The following is an 18,752-nucleotide window of genomic DNA, read 5'->3' as shown; positions in this document are numbered from 1 at the left end:
TTGTTGATAAGGAATGAGCTATCAATTGCAAATAATAGTTAACAGAAAAAAATAGATTCTTGGCTGGCTAAAGAAAGAAATAAAGGTAAGTGTGGATGAGAGGAAAATGTACAATAATATGTAGCTGAAAATCTATGTCATGAAAATTAAAATTTGTGTTCTGTGTCCAGCAGAGGCAGCATACAAAGAGAACAGAAAAAAGCTCATCAAGAAGGTTAACAAAGTTCGAAAAGTTAGAAGGAAAATAGAGAATGAAAAGAAATTGTTTTTTTTAATAGCTGTCTGCAATCAAACCGGCAGAAAAAAGTCTTTTGTAAGAAACACCGAGCGGTTAGCTGATTTTGTTAACGGCTAATTACAGCCAGCAAATTGCTCTACCATTCCTCATATTATAATAATATAAACAACTTATTAACATTTACTTGTGGAAGTGTTCTTTTAACTTACAGGATCCGTTATTTAGTCGTATCTTTTTATAAAAATTTGCTACATATAATTAAGGACGATCCCCAGCCACTATGATACTCTGGGGAAGTAAACAGGCCTTTGCAGATTCAATAATACCTCGGCTTCAGAGAGTGACAGATCTCATTTGCATATTATTGGTTCTTGAACGTAGATATAAATAGCTATAGTTTCAGGAAGCCCCTCGACGTGACGCACACCTAAAATATGTACAATTTCCTAAGTATACAGAATTTTCACCTTTTTTTTTTATTTTAATTTGTGTCCAAGGCTTTGCATAGAGATGTATGAGTCACAAACGCCTAGCGTTGGTATGAGATTGTTTTTACGATTTGCGCGAAACTTAAAAGCGAAGAACGTTTACTTCAATGTGCTTACTTTCATGAATAACGAAATCAGCCACAAACTCAGACACACCTAACATGCAAATTGAGTAAAAATCAAAACCTAGCCATAGGATAAAATTTGGAAATAATTCGTCTATTCATTTCTCCGTTATATTTCAAAGAGGAACAAAGTAATGACAGTATTTGCGCAATTTTTTCAATTTTTTTTCCACCATGCAAAATTAATTTTTAAACACCGAACTTACTCTTTCTTATACCTTTACGTGGAACTGTTACTCGCTAGAGGCCAATATTATTACCTACATGACTCACAGAATATTTCTAGGAAGATTAAAGACGAAATAAAAGAAAAAGTAAAAAAAAAAAAATTCGCCAGCATGAATTTTGTAGAAGCAACGACACAATGAATAATGGGCCAAAAACATTAGTAGAAAATTTAGTACAATACAGCACATTACATGTGTAAACGATATTTTTCCAAACGTATTTCTCCTCATGTGCTTGTGTGTTGGTGCATTGTAAGTACGAGACTTCAAAATTCAGTAAATGGAGGTATAAAATTAATAGATTGTCCACGGAAACGTCATACATAATATGTAATATAAAGGACATACGTTTGTATTTTATTCATGTTTTATAATTAAACTTTATGAGAGTAATCTCTCAAAACAAAAGTCAAAGCAGAATATTTTTGTTCGTCGCAGTGTCTCACAGTTGACTAAATTGTCTGACATCTTGTTCATACACAAACACACACACACTTTATATATATATATATATATATATATATATATATATATATATATATATATATATATATATATATATATATATATATATATATATATATATATATATATATATATATATACATATATATATATATATATATATATATATATATATATATATATATATATATATATATATATATATATATATATATATATATATACATATATATATATATATATATATATATATATATATATATATATATATATATATATATATATATATATATATATATATATATATATATATATATATATATATATGTATATGTGTGTGTGTGTGCTGTGTGTTTGTGTGTTTATATATATATATATATATATATATATATATATATATATATATATATATATATATATATATATATATATATATATATATATATATATATATATATATATATATATATATATATATATATATATATATATATATATATATATGTATATATATATATATATATATATATATATATATATATATATATATATATATATATATATATATATATATATATATATATATATATATATATATATATATATATATATATATATATATATATATATATATATATATATATATATATATATATATATATATATATATATATATATATATATATATATATATAATCATTCAGCTACAAATGTCATTTAATATCCAATTCACGCTACTTCATGCATCAAGATACTATTTTATGAAGTTTGACAAAAAGCATCTAAATGTGAAGCCCAAAAGTAGCTAACAACTTTTATAATAATTTTCCTACATCTGGGTCGACAAATGTTGACACTCATCCATTTTGGATAAAATATAAGTTTTGTTTATACTAAAAGGCTGTGTTAATATTTTGGAAATATACCATGTGGTGGACGTCAACTTTTTATTGAATGTCTGTAGTGTGGGAATCATGGTTCTATTTTCTCCGTATAGCTGATTAAAGCAAATTTTCAAATAACAATTACAAATTAAGGCAAACAGAATTAGGTTTTGTGCTTGTGCGTATGTAGTAAGAGAGAGAGAGAGAGAGAGGGAGAGAGAGAAATGAGAGGGAGAGTAGTGATGCTAATGTGTAAACTTAAAAAAAAAAAATTCTGTAGCAAATTAGAACAACCTTGTATGTCCCTGAGACATCACACAATGTTTTTTGCATTCACTTGATGTTATTGCTACCAATATATAGTTAGATATTGCGAGCTTTACAGTACAAACATCCGGCATCAAACCTGACCAATGACAGTTCCAAACTCCTGGACTTCAGCAAACCTTAAACTGCTCTCCCATGTTTTCAGTTCATTCTCTCTGAAGACGACCACCTGTGTTAGCCACGAGAAGTAAGAATTAAGTAACAAGTACAAAATGCGCCTAAATTTCTTCGGCGCAATCGAATAATGCTCTATGAAACCCTCAGCCGCGGCCAATGAAACGTTCAGTCACGGCCCGGTTATGGCCTGTGTTGTTGGCACCTGTAGAGGTGCCAGACGTGCGATCATGGCTAACTTTAACTTTTAGTAAAATAAAAACTACTGAGGCTAGATGGTTGCAATTTTGTATATTTGACGATTGGAGGGTGGATGATCAACATACCAATTTGCAGCCCTCTAGCCTCAGTAGTTTAAAAGATCTGAGGGCGGACAGGAAAAGTGCGGACGGACATACAGTATAGTCATCTCAATAATTTTCTCTTACAGAAAAGGTAAAAGATGCGCCGAAGTTTTTTCGGCGAAATCGAGTTTTCTGTACAATGCATATACCAAAATCCACCGCTCTTTGCAGCTTTACCACGCCCACTACTTATGTCACGACCATCCGTTGAAGCTGATTGGTTGGCAATGGTTTTGAAAAGTTGGTTAATCTGTGATTTTTTTCATCTTCATTAGTTCAATGGTTGTTTTATTGAACTAAAATGCATTCTGCTGATTATCAAAAAGAAACGCATCTCCCTAAAAATGGTAAAAAAAAAAGAGAGGAAAATATGAATGAAGTCAGGAGTGCTCCTGTTGTTTTTCATAAATGAGTTTCACCTGGCCACGGAGGTGACACAGGGAATGCCTGCGTTCTAATCGGTGCGCTTGAATTACAGGACAATAATAATTGCAGTCTGATATTGTCAAGAGTATTCGCCATTCTAAACTTGAACACAGACTTTCTCAGAGCTATGCAGGTTGGCGGTTCATATTGATTTTAAGAAATTTGGCTACATTTTAGTCATAAAATCGATTTCATTGCAATCGTTTACACATTCGGTGGGGTGACAAGCAGTGACTGCACTCTACAAAACCAGCATATACCTACGTTTATCTTAAAGTTGCAGTATGATAGGCTATACGAGTCTTACTGGATATAATTTGCTGAGAATTTCTTGAGGACATTTTCTCCTTTCGAAATAACAGGATCATAAAAAATGACGCAGACCTATAATGTTTTATGTCTTTTTGTCTGTTCACAAAGCTTATGGTGTTTGGATTATAGGCCTATCCCTATCTTATCTTCAGCAGTTTTTTTTTTGGTACTTGTTGTCGTTATTCTTGTTTTTGTTGCTGCTGCTGTTATGGTGCTTGTAGTATCTTCGAAAAATTTTCATATGGTAACCTAACATTGAAGAATAAACATAGACCTACTCATAAAATACTAGTATAAAGAATTATCTGCCTATTATTGTTAATTGAAATTTAGTAATTGTTTTAATTAAAAGTAGTCCAGATCTTTATGAATAAAGTCTACGCTAGAATCTCCTAACAACACACACAGGGGGAGAGAGAGAGAGAGAGAGAGAGAGAGAGAGAGAGAGAGAGAGAGAGAGGGAAAATGACTCTTATCCATTTTGTCCAACAGGGTAATCTACAAGAATGCACCCAGGAGCAAGTGAATCATGGGCTACTCTCAGACTGGTTTGTGTCATCTCATACATAACTTTTTCAGCTATCATTTATTTTTTTCTTACTTCGTTAAGTATCTTATGATGCTTTCCTACCATAGCCTTCATTTTCATAGAGATGCTACAGCGGCCTTATATTTACTCAAAACAGTAATATAATTTGTTATCCCAATAGTAAATATATTTCCAATATAATTGAATGCGAGCAGTTCGAGAGTTGTGTGCAAGGCTGAGGCAGCCCTATGACCTTCCTGTGTGCCATCGGCTACGTGCCCACAAATTTTTCTTTTATTCTCTGTGGCATAAGTGGCTTTACATTTACTATGGCCATCGACGCAAGTACACATGCATGTGTATATGCACATGCTTATACGTGTATATTTCACCGTATGCATATACATATATATCGTGGGGTAGGAGGTACTATATTAATTAAAAGCTACTCTATTTCCAACAGATAAGTGTGGAAACTATTTGCAATAAGAAATTGACGCGTAGGCCGATGGTCTGCCATTACCTCAAAATATAAGAATTTGACGTGCAGGCCTATGCCCTGTCATTGCCTCCAAATATAAGAAATTGACGTGTAGGTCTATGCCCTGCATTGCCTCAAAATATAAGAATTTTATATGTGACAATGATATTAACGTTTGGAATGCAGGATTATGATTAATTACTACCCTAAAATCGGAACTGGTTGCATAAATCTATGCTTCATTTCAATTAATGTGGTCCATGTGGAATTACTTAGTAGGCCAACACCAATTTAAAAATAAAATAAAAAGCAAGATGCTTGTGTATTTAGGTTCCGCATGATCAAAATAGAAAAATAAAGATGCACAGACAGAATGATCCAAGATCTTCATAATGATATTATATAACTTAATAATATATCTTTTAGCGGAGACATGAATTGCATACTTCACAAATGGCAATCATTTGTATTTCATCGTTAACTAGCGGTGCTCAACATGGCCGGAGCAGCCAATCACCGGCATTCATTTTGGACTGTTAAAAAGTAAAGGGCTTAGTTTTGCCAGACCACAAGGCACCGATTAATAGATCTCCTAGGGCTGGCAAGGATTAGACTTATTTTACGTGGCTAAGAACCACTTATAACAGCAGGACCAGTTGGTGGAATCGATCCCATTATCGCGAGAGATGAATTTATCACCTTTAATAAATTCCTCTAAACTTCATCAGCCGGCGGCTGGGATCGAACTGTTTCGAATGACTGTCTGAAGCTGGATAATCAACAAACTTATTTTGGAGCCCTTAACTAGCCTCAGTCAGTTTTTCGAGATCTAGCCAATCACTTGCGTGCAGTGGGCGGAGCTAAACAGACAAAGGGCCATGGATTTTCAGAAAACTAAAAAGAAACAGACACGAGATAATACCTATCTTCGGTGGTCTCAGTAATAATAATGTATAGCCGCAGCCCATAATAATATCAAAAGGGCCGGTGGTGGCCTATTCTATATCGTTGCCAGAGCACGATTAACAGCCTCAACCAACATTAAATAAAATAAAACTACTGAGGCAACGGGCTAAAGGTTATTGTATGTTTGATGATTGGAGGGTGAGAAATGAATTTACATCACAATTTGCAATTCCTAACTCAAATCAGTTTTCCAAGGGAATCAAACCCGGACAGAAAAAGCCTGCGAAAAACAAACGAAGAGCGGAAAAACAGCAAAAGTGTGGAACAATAGTTTTCTTTTCAGAAAACTAAAAGAGACAGCAACATATCTTTCTGCGTCCTTTGGAAACTTGTCATATTATCCATCTGCTGATGGGAGGAGTATAACAAGAAAACCAAAGACTACAAACCGAATAGCGTTGGACAGTTACTCTTAAATAAGGATAACAGTGCCAGTATAAAATCGTTTGACATAATATATAATACTCGTGTTGTACGTAAATTTTGTCTTTTGTGATAAATCCCTAAAGTTATAACTTTCAAGTCCAACAATCAACGACTTTCTAAAACAATTGTTTATGAGGTGCTAAGCATAAAATCTTATAATGGCTGTAATGCTACATTTTAAGCCCATAATTGTTTTGTTTGTGCAATTGTTTCCCTTATTATGTTTTATACGCACAGTATATTACAGTAAGTGCCCAATCTCATGCTTACCTGCTTATTGTTTGTGCTCTGTATTATTACTAAGAAAAGTGGAGTATCATTGAATAAAGAGGCGTTTGTGAATTCATGTCCATCGTGGTCCTCCAAATGAATGTTTGCTTAAATGGATATCTTCAATATCTGTGGTGAAAGATAATAAAAATATTGTAATAAAATTAATGGAATAATTATTATTATTATTATTATTATTATTATTATTATAATCCAGCGTTCGTACGCTATCTATCTATCTATCTATCTATCTATCTATCTATATATATATATATATATATATATATATATATATATATATATAGAGCTTGACTAATATCAGATGAACAACACAGTTTTCAATTGAAAGGTATGGCGCCTACTAGGTGGGCAGTGCCCTTGCTCTTTCAATTGATAGACCTTGGGTTCGATCCTGATGTGAGTCAGAAATTTATTTCTGTTCCACACGTGATTGTGTGTTGATTATTTCTATATATATATATATATATATATATATATATATATATATATATATATATATATATATATATATATATCATTATTACTATTACTTTTACAATTAAATCAACTAACTTTCTGCATTAACAGCATCGTTACAGACAAACAAACATGTATAAGAAACAGCTCTTGAATGGGATGGAAAACTAGTAGCCGGCAAGAGCATAGCTTTAATATTGTCACCACGGGTGGAAAATCCCCAACCCGTCAGACAAAGTGACAACTCTCCGATTCCGCCTAACTTTATTAATAGGCTTACACGAGTTCTAAGTTGCGCATAAAATAAAAAACAAAGAATATATAACGACGGCGTCAGACTAATGGAATTGATAAACCGCAAGTCTAAGGGTTTATGTCCATAATTCAGAGTTTAGAAATATCCAGTTCCACTTTTATTAAAATTATCATTATTATTATTATACAGACGATGAACCATGTTCATATGGAACAAGATTCACAGGGGCCTCTGACTTGAAATTCAAGCTTCCAAAGAATATGGTGTTCATAGGGAAGAAGTAAGAGGAGGTGAAAGGAAATACAGAAAAACAGATCCCACTTATTAAAAAAAAAAAAAATTAATAAACTTAAAAAGTAGATAAAATTGTATTAAATGCGAGGAGAATAGTACTAGGGTAGTAATGCATAGCAGCCTCGTTTGAACTTCTGAAGTTCCACCTGCACGTCATCCTCTGGGAGGCTGTTCCAGTCCAACGGCGGGAGGAATAAAGTTATTCTGCAACCGAGAAGTTCGACAAGGGGGCACATTTACTGTGCATTGGTGCTGCCGTTCAGCGAATCTGGTTACTCTCGGCAGATAATGGGGATCAGGATCACCAGAACGTGAAAGATCTCTGGTTGAAACACAGCTTATGAAACGAGGACCATGACGACACTCGGATTTATAATTTTCTTCAGACAGACCAAACAGTACAAACTTTGGATATGATTAATTCAATGCTGAGTGTGAGCTGAAGTTTTATTAGAGGAAGAAATTCTGAAGACCAGGTGAGATTCGATTCCGCAACCAGACTGTCAGAAGAAGGTAACATTATCGACGTGACGATAGTGCGGGTTTATATCTTACCGGCTTCAGAATTTCTTCATTTGGTTCTTCATTTGAACCTAAGGTTTTGTAGTAACAACTGTTTTTGAAGTGTGAATAAATGGAGGAGTTCAAAAGTTATTAGAATACTGTACTTCATTAATATATATATATATATATATATATATATATATATATATATATATATATATATATATATATATATATATATATATGTACATACACACACAAACCCACACACTCACACACACACACACACACACACACATATATATATATATATATATATATATATATATATATATATATATATATATATATATATACATATATATATATATATATATATATATATATATATATATATATATATATATATATATATATATATTATTAACTTTATCACATACACAAATGTTCTGTGCATTAGTAGATACTAAAAGGACCTTATTCAAACAGGATGGTATCTAATGGACTTTTTATATTAGATACCACCCAGTTTATATGAGGTCCTTTTTTTAGTAATATATATATATATATATATATATATATATATATATATATATATATATATATATATATATATATATATATATTCAAGTATCATTTATTTTGTTTTCTTTTGTCACATCAATCTCTGGTATGGGGATATTGCTGACTTTCTCAAAACTCAGATCGACTACAAGGCTTGAATTTTCTTCTCCAGACATACCATAGGAGTGAGATGTCCTTAATATTCATATAAGAGATGCCTAGCTTTGAAATTATTATTGTTAGGTCAACCTTAGTATCAATATCTTCAGCCTAATTGATGTAATATAATCTAATAGTAATGACTATGATAAAATCGTATAAAAAGCTGATGTGTGTGTTTTTTTTATCGTGTATTCTATTTCGTTAATTAAAGTAATGTGCGGCAGCTAACAAAGCTGATGATGTCATTATCAAGACCGTATATTGTAAGGGTAGAATTGTGAAATCTCCAGACTTCATAGTCAGAAGTGTAGTGAAAATCTCTGAAACGAATAAAAGCTGTATGAAATCAAAGGGGGTAAGCTACATCAAAAGCAAGCAGAGGAAAAATGAGTAATTATAGATTTTCACCCCCGAGATTCAAGAAGGATGTCTTTTGTGACATTTTGTAACGTCAAAGAAAATTATGCCATCGATCTGTTAGCAAATAAGATGTGAATGACACATACGAACCTTATATAGGATGTGTAATAAAACGTAAGAATTCAACAAAGTACAGGCGAAGGCAGAACTGTTACTCAAGATCTGACTTGAAACATTGCAGAAATTACTGTATAGTTCACAAAAATCTAAGGTAACGTAATGAGGAACTTAAGAAATAATTCCCATAAAATGATATTTTCTCCATTTTTTTATTTCCTGAAAATCAGCAAATTACACGAGCATCGAGGGCTTTAACGTAAAAATTCTAAACTTAGAAAGAATTTGATTTTGAAGCAAGACATTTTAATCTCAAGAATTATGTTTTGTTTGTATACTGAAAATGTTTTCGAGAAACCTTGTCTCCTCTTTATTATAGATAATATTATTGTCCACGTCAATGGTCAGATGTATCACAAACATTTTGTTTTAGCATATCCACTGTAAAATAGCGACAGTCTTGAAGGACAGAAATTAAAATAAGAATATACAAATGTGGGATTCAATTTGCCCAAGAATAAGTACAAAAGACTGTCATAGAAGTGGGTTTGATTCATTTTACTGGAAATACGACAGTAATTAGTTACCAGATTTCTTTAACTTTAGGTTGGCAACTTGATTTAAATTAAGCTGCTCGTACGTAAGCAAGGGACCCTGCCAATGGGCTAGTTTTGCAGTCAAGTCTTTAACTTTTGAGGCCAAGGCCCAGTCCAAGTCCACAATATCTGAGTCTGAGACTTAGTCTTTTTCCAAGGCCGGTCTCTGCATTAAGGATCTGAATGTGTTGAAGGTCGAGTTCTCAAATTTCTATTAAAATCAGTCGCTCAAATATTCAGTAAATCATTTACGTATAGGACATTTAAAGTAAAAACAAAATTAGGTTATATAATCAAATAAACGCCTATAAAAATTACAGTAAGAAATCATACCTTTGTGCATTTATCACTAATCACCATAGTAACCTAAAGTTTACTAGCAATGGAAAACTATAAATTAATGCTATGTGAAGGTACTCAAAAAAATTAAAGTTATTGCTTACCTGGGTTTGTATGAATCTGTTCCGGAGGCAGATCACCCACGATCTGTTTATGAAGCCTTTCTACGCAAGATAATTTTTGTATGTAGTCAGGAAAATACATTCTAGCTCAATTGTTGAGGTAGAAGCATGAAACTAACAATGGCCTTCAGATTTGTATAGCGCCTTAAATGGTGTCTAAAACAACATGAAAATGTAATGAAAATTCCTAGAGAAATTATTAATGCCTTTAATGGTTAAAGAGTAGGGCAGTCCGAAACATTGCTAAACAAGTAAAAAATGCATAGAAGTTTCTTCGGAGTATTCGAGTTTTCTGTACAAAGCATAATCAAGGCCACCTAAAATAGATCTCTTTCGGTGGTCTCGGTATAATACTGCATGAGCCGCGGCCCATGAAACTTTAACCACTGCCCGGTGGTGGTCTAGCCTATATCGTTGCCAGACGCACGATTATGGCTAACTTTAACCTTAAATAAAATAGAAATTGAGCTGAGCTTAGAGGGCTGCAATTTGGTATGTTTGATGATTGAAGGGTATATGATCAACATACCAATTTGCAGCCCTCTAGCCCCGGTAGTTTTTATGATCTGAGGCCGGAGAGAAAGAGTGAGGACGGACAGACAAAGCCGGCACAATAGTTTTCTTTTAAAGAAGCTTACTTTTCTTTTGTCCCAGTTTCCCCGAGTCTTACCATGACAGCAACTATCGGGGAGGAGAACGACAAGGAAGTACAAAGATTACAGCACTCTGGGTAAGAAAACAGAAGAATACGATTTTGTCATTACTGATTGTAGTTGCCTCACTATGATTTTCTGGCAGGTTTTTTGCCAACATGGATTTCAATGACAGAGCCTGTGCAAAGAATCATTTAATAAAGAAAGATTTCCTTGGCTTATACAATTATCTGAACGTCATTTATTTTACCATTATCCTTCTTTCTTATTGTTTATATGAATTTGTCTTCTGTCTATTGAGTATATATAGAGTAGATAGCTGATTATATATATATATATATATATATATATATATATATATATATATATATATATATATATATATATATATATATATATATATATATATATATATATATATATATATATATATATATATATATATATATATATAGTATATATATATATATATATATATATATATATATATATATATATATATATATATATATATATAATATATATATTTATATATATATATATATATATATATATATTTATATATATATATATATATATATATATATATATATATATATATATATATATATATATATATATATATATATATATATATGAGAGAGAGAGAGAGAGAGAGAGAGAGATGATTTTGTGGAACCTTTGCAGTTTTGTCAGTGATATTTTTCACTGAGCCGTCGTTCAGTTTCCTTTGTAATGCTAATCATCTGCCTCTTTGAGAAGTGCCACTGTTAAGATAAAACTGAATGCAAGAGAGGAGAACTGGAAAGCGGACTAGTTCCAGGTTTCCATGAGGGATTTTCCGCTTTTCAGGCCAGACCTGCGCTCTCACTTGGAATGTTGATTACATGAGCGTTATTCGGAATATAAGCAAGTATTCCATTGTTAAGTCTTCCATCTAACTGGCAATATTTGCATAGTATGCAGCTGAAGTAACTAAAGATAGGCAAATCTCAGTAACAACTCAGACTGTTTGTCGTTACTTAGAAGGTCTTCGAGGGGCTCTTTGAAATTATTTAGCAAAATCAACAAAGTCAAAACCTAACAAGCAAAATGTAATAAAAAATGCCCTGTACACTAGGAAATGAAAAGGCGATTTGTCATATACCACAGAAAGTATCAGCAATGAAAAGCCTTTTACTAAAGAGACGCCTAAGCTTTACTGAGATCCTTTGTTATCGGTTTCATTCTTCTCTCCGTTCTATCTTCCCTCCACGTTTAGTCATTGCATTCGGTGGAAGCTTGCTTTGCAAGTCAATTAACCCTTCGGCTTGTTTAATGTGAATGCTTCTTCATTTGTGAATGATAATCGTTATATAATTAGATATGTATAATAATTAGAAATGTGCAACATTTACTTAACTGATGGAAATGGAGTTTTCATTTAGGCTTTAATTAAGAACAGATAGCTGGCAATAATATTTGCCCAGCGTGAACCCACATTAATTAACAATGAACGTTATTCTTGACCAGGGAGTTTCTGTTAGATGCAGGACCCATTTACTAACAAAGGGATTGAATGCTTTTCCGCGCAGAAAATCATCCGCTGCTCGAGACGATGCCATGACGTCACAGTGGCAGTGGTGATTTTTCTTATAGTGAATGCAATGATGTTTCAACCAAACTACACATTATGGAAAATGAAAAACTTAATGTGAAAGATACACGATTGCCACAGTAAATACTTTCAGCGATTATGAAAACGAATGGCTAATTAATCTCTGTCGTTGGAAAGCTACCTGCTATTAAAAAATGCATAAAACTAAAAGAAATGATGTTGAACTACACTTTCGTAATTAATAGGTATTTCTCGGATGAGGTCATTCTTAGGATAATTTATTTTCGTATATATGTGTGTGTTGCGAGACAGACAGACAGACAGACAGACAGAGCCAGAAGATCGTTTTAATGAATAAATCACATATGATTTTCAGCATCTATTTGTTTATTTTAGAACACATGATGTAAGCCACTACATTTACTGTAAAAGTACTCTATTAAAATTATGATCTGTCTATTTGCTGTCATTTGATCATATTATTTGAAAATCCCTCTTATTTTCACGTAGAGGACACAGCTTTCACTAATTATGGTGACTGCGAAGCAAAAGAGATCGTATTATGGTTTTCGAATTGTCTGCGTGAGTTAATCAAAACTTTTTAAATTTCCATATTATAATGCATTTATTAAATCTATGTTATCATGGTTACTTTTTAGTGCAGGTTATAACATTATTATTCTTACAGATATATTACACAGTCAATTTATTATACTTTCCTTCCATACTACTTTAAAATCACCTGAAATGAGAATGACTATTTTTTCGAATGAAAATATAAGTAAGTTAATTTTTTTGTCCTTTTCACTTTCTCTATCAAATTTTCATGAGTATTTTTATTGTTTTTGTAGAAATGAACCACAATTCAACATTTAAAACAAAACATGGTAAGGAAGGTATAGTCTATATACAATAGCTCTCTTTCTCTCTCTCTCTCTCTCTCTCTCTCTCTCTCTCTCTCTCTCTCTCTCTCTCTCTCTCCCTGCACGTGTGCGCGCGCTCTCTTTCTTAACAACTAGTCTGAAAATCATTATTGAGCTCAGGCATCTTCAATTATTTATTTAATTTTCAGATTATTTTCGAGCTGAGAATAATTATTATCTTTGTGATTACAACTATCATCGTGAAGGAACTTATACCACCGGCGGACAAAGAAATAATGAATTGAATTCTTCCCCATCTAATAAAGTCTGCTTCACTTCACTTGCATGAGAGTCAAATGAGAGTCATAATCTCTTACGTTTCGAAATTTAATTATTTCCTTGGCTGCAAATTGTTGTTGAAGAGTTATAAAGGAAATAAAGTTTTCTAAATATGGGGTTATATTTTGCTACTCTGAAATTGTTAGTATTAGTGAAAGGGGTATACTAGATTTCTTTACGCTTCGGTTTTAACTAGCGCGAAACTATAAACAATATTTATATCAATTATTTTTTTTAAGCCTAACTTAGTAGTGCCAGTTCCACTCACTTGTGAGAGGTCTGCGTTCACTGTAGGAAACAGGTCTATTGAGTTTAGGCCCATTAAAAAAAAAAAAAAAAAAAAAGGCCAATGAGCCTCTACTGGTTTGGCCAGTGGATTAAACAATTAGTACTCAGCCGACTGTGATTATTCGCAACTAGGTTGGAGAAGGTGGAGAACAGCAATATCTTGAACGATTGGCTTAGTCTTAAATGCACAAATGGACAGTTTGTCGGGTCATTCAGTGACTATCGATCTTGTGAATGCAATGCAAGATTTTAATTACTTACAATAATCTTAATTTAAACAAAAATCCTTAATTACTCATCAACAGTGTTGAGACAGGGGAATACTGCTTCACTGACACAGTCATTTCAACAGCAGTGGAATAAACCGGCAGTAAAAAAAAAATCTCTCTTAGTTGCTGCACATGAAATAAGGAAATATTTTACTTAGGGTTACTTGTAATCTAATATCCTACATTTTCGTCATTTGTAAGATTATTTTACTTCTGTCTTTGCTGAGATAGTTCACTCCAATTATTTTCCCACACATAGTTGTTCGGATCGGTATTAACCCGATATGTATCCACCTTGGCTTGTCATCTACGCGTCACCTACCCCAAGGTCCTAGTACTAAAAATGGCGGAAGCTCCTTGGGGGCGTCGCCGTGTTTAGTACTAGCCCCTCCGGGTTCAAAGTATTATATGCATCCATTTCTATATTGTGCGGCCGTCTACTTTACTTAGCATGAGTTTACCCCAGACTTTGACAAAGGTGGATACATACTGGGTTAATACCATTCTGATCTACATCTCAAACACTACTTTGATGCTTCTATCTCCGTCTCGGCCTTGGCCTCTCGATTATGAGTACTAAGTTAAGTATATCTTAGTTTAACCAGACCACTGAGCTGGTTAACAGCTTTCCTAGGGCTGGCCCGAAGGATTAGATTTATTTTACGTGGCCAAGAACCAACTGGTTACCTAGCAACGAGGCCTACAGCTTATTGTGGAATCCGAACCATACAATGACGAGAAATGAATTTTTATCACCAGAAATAAATTCCTCTAATTCTTCAATGGCCACTCGGAGAGTCGAACGCTGAGCCAAAAGCGTGCTAGCCCAAAGCTCTACCCACCCCGCCAATGAAGAACTGATGATGAGTACTAGCACAGGAAACAGCCCAGTTCTATTGAAAAGTTTGCTGTCTTCGGTCTACAGCAAATTTACATTGTGATACGGGTCGACACCTGGACTTTGCCACAGGTTACTATAGTCGGTTTTTTTTTTTTTAATTGTCCACCCGCCTGTGGTGCTCGCGCATGGTAACACTGTGTCCGGGGCTTCAGATAGTTAAACTACGTGTAAGTTTTATGTAAAAAAAAGGATATCTGGGTGTACATTTGCAACTGAAAAGTGTTTTAATAATTTACTGTATGCGAATTATACCGTTAATATTCGAAATAGGATATTGTTATTATTGTTGAATGTGTTGCATTTTCGGGGTGGCGAATGGAACAGCCAGACGCAGTGGCGGAAAAATTATTCTCTAGCTGTTCACTACGGCAAGATGTCACCTTTACTGGACCACACACTACTCTGCTAAAGCTACGTGTTACTTCATTACACGTAAGTATATCAGTATATACTTTTAATTTTTATAAAGTGCGTTTTAGCCAGGTACGGGAGGAGTGTGCTGTTCCGTCCCCCTCCGTCCCTCCCTTCCCCAGGACCGTAACAACTTACGCATACCACTCGATTGATAAAACATCTGTTCGCCACTTCATTTTTATGAGGAAGTATTCGTTTTTCATCATTCTTTCTCGAGACCCTTTTTTAGCCAAGAATATCAGGGTGGTAAACATACAATGCTGACAATATCTTTATGACGAGCCGAGTTATAAGGAAAAACAATTAAGGATTTTTTTACATAAAAGTGTCTGCTGCCGCTGCATGATTCTATGGTAATTCCTCATTTCTCGTAGTTGACTGAAACAAATTTGTACCTACTCCTTTTATTAACATTACAATTATGTTGAAAAGAAATCAATATGTAAACAAATGTAAGGCTCCTTTGATTAAGGGATTACCACCCTAATAGTCTAGGCTGGAAAATTGTCTGGAGAATGAATGATGAAAAACGAATACTTCCAAATAAAAGTGAAGTGGCGAACAGATGTTTTATCAATCGAGTGATATGCATAAGTTGCATTATGGTCCTGGAGGGAGGGAGGAAAAGAGGGGGACGGAACAGCACACTCCACCCTTATCTGGCTAAAACGCACTTTGTAAAAATTAAAAGCATATACTGATATACTTACGTGTAATGAAGTGAAACGTAGCTTAGCAGCAGAGTAGGTGTGGTCCAATAAAGATGACATCTTGCAGTAGTGAACAGCTAGAGAAGCAATTTTTCCGCCACCGCGTCTGGCTGTTCCATTCGCCACCCCGAAAAGGCAGCTTACATTCAACAATAATAACAATATCCTATTTCGAATATTAACGGTGTAATTCGCATACAGTAAATTATTAAAACACTTTTCAGTTGCAAATGTACACCCAGATATTCTTTTATTTACATAAAACTTACACTTAGTTTAACTATTTAAAGCCCCGGACGCAGTGTTACCATTCGCGAGCACCACAGGCGGGTGGACAGATAAAAAAAAAAAAAAAAAAACGACTATAGGAAAGCACAAGCTTGCTTTGGACTACGTTTGTTATCTTCGCTGGCACTCGTGATGTTAACTCCTGAGGGGGTGTCTGTTTTTTTTCCCAAATGTTGTCGTACCCTCTGTCTATCACATAGCTCCCCTTGGTGCCCCTGCACACCGGTTGGGAACCAGTGAGACTATTTTTTATGAATTTTCGAAGGCTTTGGCTAAATGCACGAGTTATTAGCCTATTTTCTGCATATATTCTTCATTGAAGCTTATCCCGTATAATATAACTGTGTCTATAGTTTATTCACTGTCTTTCTATGATTTTCTCTAGTAAAATAAAAGAAAAAGTTTTATCTCTACAAACATCTTCAATGATATACCTATCCCCGCCCAGTTTCCATCGAATATTCCTGGCTAGAAACCTTTTGATGTGAAAATGACATCTGACCAGTTAGTAGATGGATGATATGATTTGAAATGACATATATGAAAAGGAAACATTATCGTTGACCAGGTGACCTTAACTGATGAAAAATAAGATGTCACTCTTGGATATCTGGCAAAAAAACGTTGCACATCCCTTGTTTATTGATGAGCCTAATTTTGATTTGAGTCAAAGTTTTTCGAGGGCCAATTTCATAATAACCGATTAGTGAGTTTTAGAATAACTGGTATCGGATGGAACCATCCAACGACAGTTTTATCTCCCTGGCGTCAGGTTTTGGAATTCTCTTCCTACTTCTCATGTTCAGATTCTATTAATATTCTTCCTCTAAGATGTAAATCGATCGCTTCCCGCTTTACTGGTGTACGAAACGGCAATTACTATACAAGTTTTAATCCGCAGGGGCTCATCTACGATTCAGCAGTCAAATATGAATTTGGTGAACGTTGCTCTATCCTTTTATGTTAATACAACACAAAATAGAGATGCTATGTTGCGGAGAGAGAGAGAAAGAGAGAGAAAGAGAGAGAGAGGAGCAAAAGCGGCCATTTTTTCGTGTAACTTTGCGGGGCAGACAATTTGCTTAATTTAGCTACGGGTAATTGTCTTTGAAAGGAAAACTTGATGTAACCTGACTGCCTGGTTGGCATTTTCGAAGCTCTTCGCCGAATCAAGTCGTCACATTCATTTTCAAGTAGAGAGTTTTTCCTTCACTGAGAAACTTGTTGAATTCAGTTGATTCCAAATGAAATTCCTATAAGTTCCCAAAATAGTTGTCTGTAGGTTTCAGAAATCTCGTATCAAGAAATATATTCGGTTCCTTCAAGACTTTTAAATAGTTATTTGAAATTATAATATATATGCACGCAGGTTTTAAATAATAATTCCGAATGATAAGATTACTAGTTATATGATAAGGTTTTCGTATTCCTCACTCTGTCTTTATTTGAATTTCGCTTTAAACACTATTACGATTTTAACCTGGGGAATGCTTACCATGAGGCAGTTACAGACTGAATGAAAGGTTACGTTACTTACCACAGTAAGTTTCTTAGTTCTGACTGCAGTTGATTCAGGTAATCATGATAAACAAAGAAAAGCAGGATATAACTGAGCTGAGGGCTCTACTCCAAGGCAGTTGTAAGTAAACAAATAAGTTAAGTTTTAAGATTACGTATATTTACATTAGTAAACAACCAGAAGATGAAATGAACTAATCAGACATGTAAGGCCTGAGAGATTAAGTATAATACAAGACTATGAACACTTGAAGATATATACGTCGCTATGACAATGCTGGTAAGGGAGTCGTGAGGTTCACGACGCGCAAGGCACAATCAAGGAAGGATTCCAAGGCTAACGTTCCCCCTTGTAGAAGAGGTGGCTTCAGCGTAGAAATGCCGGTGGAGGAGGACATAAGGGGCTTCACTGGTAAGAAGACTGAGGCCCTGAAAGATGAGCCTTATGGTAGGGGCATGGCATTCTGAAGGAGATGAGAAAACAAAGGGAAGGATGGCG

This window comes from Macrobrachium rosenbergii, chromosome 1 (assembly GCF_040412425.1).
Source record: "Macrobrachium rosenbergii isolate ZJJX-2024 chromosome 1, ASM4041242v1, whole genome shotgun sequence".
In the NCBI taxonomy this organism is placed as follows: domain Eukaryota; kingdom Metazoa; phylum Arthropoda; class Malacostraca; order Decapoda; family Palaemonidae; genus Macrobrachium; species Macrobrachium rosenbergii.
Note: the sequence above shows the minus strand (reverse complement) of the source record.